Source organism: Loxodonta africana, chromosome 4, assembly GCF_030014295.1.
Source record: "Loxodonta africana isolate mLoxAfr1 chromosome 4, mLoxAfr1.hap2, whole genome shotgun sequence".
In the NCBI taxonomy this organism is placed as follows: domain Eukaryota; kingdom Metazoa; phylum Chordata; class Mammalia; order Proboscidea; family Elephantidae; genus Loxodonta; species Loxodonta africana.
The window spans coordinates 24,816,605-24,822,113 of NC_087345.1; positions in this window are offsets into that span (position 1 = coordinate 24,816,605).

Below are 5,509 nucleotides of genomic sequence, written 5' to 3' on the forward strand. Positions count from 1 at the left end.
CTGCTTGAAGTGTTCCTTTTTCTTCCCTTCCAGATGGGCACCTAGAAAAGACTCAACCATTCCCTTCTCTTCAAAGCTGTCCTGACACATCTCCATAGAGTTCCTTGGAAGCTCTGACCTCCTGCTTTATAAATCCTGCTGTTATAATTCACTGTCATCTGATGACCATTATCTTTATGGCTGTCTCTCCCATAGTGCAACAAAGAGTCTTAACAGCTGGAATTCAGCCCTTTTATTTGGCTTCAAAGTCCTAATGTCTAGCTCAGCATTGGCACGTAGTTGGTGCTCAACACAGGCATAGAGGCAGGAGTCAGCTGGCCTGAGTTCAAATCCTGGCTCTGTCACTTGATAACTGTGGGACCTTCTCCAACACTCAATTTCCTGGAAAATAGGAGCAACGATACATACCTCATAGTGTTCCTGTGAAGACTGAATGAGATCTCCTATGTGAAGCGCCTGGCACACAAAAAGCACTCAATAAAAGAACCTAAAAACATGTAGGAGTGTTCACTCGCCAAGTACGGCAAGGTCTAGACAACTGTCCAAAGGCGCACTGATGGTCCAGTGGTTAAGCACTCAGCTGCTAACCCAAAGGCTGTTAAGCCAGAGGTCGGCAGTTTGAACCCACTAGCCACTTCACAAGAGAAAAGATCTGGCAATCTGCTCCCATAAAGATTACAGCCTAGGAGACCATATGGGGCAATTGTACTCTGACCCATGAGGTTGCTGTGAATCAGAATCGACTTGCCAGCAAACAACCACAGACAACTGTCTACCATCGCAATTCAAATGGAAGGCTGGATGCCACGAGAACTCCAGCATCTGCACATAGTAGACAGTCAATATTTGTTGAACTAATGGATGATAATTTCCTGCCCCTCTTCCCCTTCCTTTGTCCTGCTCTTCTTTCTGCCCTTACCACGTTCCAGGCCCCAGCTCCATGGGTAATTTGAAATTAAAATCCCAAAGTTATTTTTCATAAGTGAGAACAATCACTCTTGAGTCTGCTGGCACAGCATCCTGACAGGGGGCTGGCAACAGCCAGTTCACAATGAGCCCTACCAGGGGGGCTATGCACATGCTTCTAAGAATAACTCAGTGTCCAAGAATTCCGCCTGTTCTATTGCAAGCTGGGGCCAGCCTGCAGCTGGTTTGCATTAGCATGGAGGGTGACGGTATTCTACTTTACTACAGTGAGACTGATGAACCTCCTTCCCTTCCTCTGCTCCTGCTCTGGGCTGCCATTTAGCCAGCAGTCTTCCTTTAACAATCTTGAAAGCACCAGGAAGGGGTCTGGTTAGAGCTAAACTGGAGAGTAGGTAAAGTTTGTCTTCTGGGTCCTTCCATCTCATGTCTGGGTCCTACACCCCACCATTCCATTTGGGCATCAACCTGGGTCCCCAGTGATCTCAGTACCCTAAGGCCACAGGAATATCCATCCAAACTCACCCTCACAAGACCAGTCTATGCCTGGGATCATTTCTGACTTTCTCTCATCTATCAATTCATTCATTCATTTCTACACAGAGTTATTGCATCTTAAAACTAAAGGGGGCCTAGGAGATCACTTAGGCAGGCCGATTGGTCTAGATTAGTGGTTCTCAGAATGCATGGGACTCCTAGGGACATTTGGAAATGTCTGAGAGCATTTATTTTTGGGGTGTCACAAAGAGAAGGACCATTAAAAAAAATTATTTTTTTTTATAATGGGCAGTAACTAAGGATACAAAAATATCCTGCAATGCATGGAACATTTCCATATGAGGAAGAATTGTCCATCCAAAAAACGTCAGTAATGTTTCTCTTCAGAAACACTCCTGGAGTGAAGCGTGTCACCCTGTTCCCGTCCATTCCCCTCCTACTCCATAGCATATTGGTTGTGAGCATAGACTTCCTCATTCCTGACCTCTATATATCTTGTTGTCTTCAAATATTTGAAATAGACTTATCTTGTGGTTAAGTGAGAGAAAAAGGCCATGGGCCATAGAATCAGATCAGGGAAAATGTTCTGTTTCTACCATTCCGGGTGTGGAAACTTCAGAGTTAATGCTTCCAGGAACCCCAGTCTTCCCATCTGTGCAACAGTGCACACAAGATGGTAATGTGTACGGCCGCCATATTGCACAATTCCTGGAATTGAGTAACATGGCCTAGTGGTAAGAATTAAATAAGAGGAAATTGCATAGAGTACTGAAAGCATAGTGGTCATTGAAGTTACTATAGCTGTGACACGTAAAGTGCCTTGTAACCTGGCACGTACTAGAGACTCTACAGATGTTAATCCCATTCCCTCCCTCCCTCATTCCACAGATGTCATATGGCTTGCTGAAGGTCACTCAGGAATCAGTGAATAAGAGCTACATGCCTAGCTCTGTGCTGGATGGTTGAAGAGATGGCATGGAAAGTGCTCATAAAAAAAGGAATGTCCCCTACTTTTAAATAATTTAAAAACTGGAGGTTCTGATAAGACCTATAGGCATTATATGTATGTGTATATATTAAATATATATTACAATACATGTTAAACTATCAAGATTTGAAGTCTAGCTCCTCCATACCCTGTTTCCCGCTACCCCAGGAGAAATGCTATTTGGATCATTTGGTCCATTATCAGGTCTTTGTTGTGCTAACCTTGAGAGAGACAGAGAGAATAAACAGAAGGATGGTCAAAGCCAAATTACTCTAAATAAGGCAGGGCGAGTTATGAGAAAGGAGGGAGAAGAAAGAACACATCTCAGAAATTGAGAGAGAATGAGAGGTAGAAAACCAGGAGCAGTTTCCAGAAGGAGTGGCACCTGGGGCAAGAGCTCCTATGAAGTAGTTTAGGGATTACTGAGTTGTTGGGGTACATCATAATGTAGAAACTGTACTCAGGGTAGCCCTGTTATGAGCCCCTGATACATTGTTATGATTGGCTAGAATGCCCAAAAGATTCTTTTCAAAGGTTTCCACAAAATCTTGGTGTAGCCACGAAGTCCAGGTTCTTTCTTACTTTGACCTATGCTTTCAGCTTCATGCCATGTCAACCTAGACATAAAACCCAGCTCTTTCATCAGTTTCTTCCAAAACCTGCTCACTCACAGATCTTGTAAGGGTGTCAGACGTTCCTAAAACTGTGGGGGGAAGCAGAGGAAAAGGGATGACATCAACAGCACAAACAACTTCACAAAGAGTATCAGACATTCCTCTTTTTAAACCACAGGGAAGCTGCTCTTCACTGCTCAGAGCCCCACCTTGGATGATCTCACTGGCTTCTCCCTCTCTTCCCCATCCTTTCTCAATCTTCTCTTCCCCTCCGTCTCAGAAGCAGAAAACAAAGGCTCCTCTTTTGTCTCAGGCAGAGCAACTGGGCCATTTCTCTTTGTGCCTGTGAACCACCAACACCCATGCCTCCGACTCTTGCCTATCCACTTGACAGACCATGGACCAGTCAAGGTGTTTTCACAAACAACTGTTCCTTCCCTAAAAGAATGGAATTTGGTGATAGACTTTTCATCTCATTATTCCTATCTACAACTTAAATAACAATTTCAAATTGTTGAGAGAAATATGCAATACGGAAGTCTAATGGGCTAGTCTGGAAGGATTTCCTGGACAAGATTGACTTAAAATAGGCCCTTGAAGGATAGGTGGGATTTGATGAGAATGGGACAGGGAATCCTTTAATAGCACACCATAAATTAAAAAAAAAGTGGAAGCTGAATAGACACAATATGTGAGGGAGACTGAAGAATTCATTCTAGCTGAAGCCAACAACACATTGGCTAGCAGTGGAAGACGAAAATATGAGAGTTAAGTAGGGTCATGCATGGAGGACTCTGAATGTGTCAGGTTAAGAATCTGACCAAAACCTGATCTCATCTTTGGGATACCAACCAAACCCATTGCCATCAAGGCAATCCTGACTCGTGGTGAACCCAGGCATTTCAGAGTAGAACTGATCTCCATAGGGTTTTCAACAACTGTAATCTTACACAAGTAGATCATCAGGCCTTTCTTCCAAGGTGCCACTGGGTGGATTCGAACTGCCAACCTTTCCGTTAGTAGCCAAGAGCAAGCTGTTCGCACCATCCAAAGACCTCACCTTTGGGGTAGATCGGTCTATTTTTGAGGCTTTTTCTTTCTTTTATTTATTTTGTTTTTTTGAGAAAACCACACCAATGAGTCTTTTAGATATGCACGCACCAAGCAAGAACATCTTGGGAGACAACAGGAATCTAGTAGATTAGCCTAAGTATATCTAATTTAGGCAAAATAGCCTGTTTGATTATGCTCAGAGCTTCCAAAATTATGCAGTGGTTAAGAGCTTGGCTGTTCAAATCTACCAGCTGCTCCTTGGAAACCCTATGGGGCAGTTCTACTGTGTCCTATAGGGTGGCTACGAGTCAGAATTGACTCGACAGCAACAGGGGATGAATGCTATTGCTTTTGTGGGGTAGAAAAGTTTCTTTTCTGTGTGGATTTAGACTACTCATAGCTGAACATCTTTTATTCTTTTGGAGTAGGACATGTTTTCCTTCATACAAGTGCAGACTCCAAGGATATTTTTATCAAGTATAATTTCTATGAGGCATCCTCAAATATCAAAATGAATGAATACAAACAGTATTTCCTTAGACGAATTTATTTCATTAGTTCCATATTATTACATCAACCAGTGTGAAATCAGGCTGTGATAACAATGAAGCTATTTTGATGAACCTCAAAACTATAAATTGCAGTGATAAACAACCATCATCTCCTTCTCTCTGAGGGGAGAGAATGTGCCAGAATTCACCCGTGTGAGGTCATCCTTCCTTTGAATTACTGGCCACAGTGACTCAAGTTCCTGCAGGTTCCCCTTCTCAGGTGAGTCTGGGCATCCACACAGCATCCTAGTTTGTTGCTTATCACCTCCATGACAACTCCTTTCTTCTTCCCAGAAGCCAGTGCTTGTGGCTGGTTACCTTTTCAGCTGGCTCCGGAAAAGGTACCCCTGAAGCTGCTGCTTTCTCACCTATACGAAAGTGGATACCGAACCTTCTCTCAGTTTCCAACAGTCAGGGTGAATATTTTTCCATACCCAGCATCCATTCCTCTGACTCTGGAAATAGCACTCCAGTTTTCCCTGGGAAGCCACCCTCTTGATTTAGATGGGAATGTTCTCCCACCCTCATGCTACAGGAGTAACCAATGACAATATTATCAGTCAGGGTGAGTCATTTGCTGGCCACAGCGACTGGTGGCCAGTTCTTACCACCCAATCTGAAGTAGCAACCAATCACTTTTGGCCATATTTCCCTATTTTAATTTTCTGCATAGCACTTATCATTATCTGATGTTTTATCTAATTATTTATTCATTTCTCTGTGTGTGTGTGTGTCCCACTTCTGGAATGAAAGCAGGGACTTTGTATATCCTTCTAATACTATATCCCCAGTAACTTAAAATTTTGCTGGAACATGAAAAGCAATCAATGCATTTTGGTTGGATGGTTTAACTAATAAATAATAATAAGTAATGGAAATGT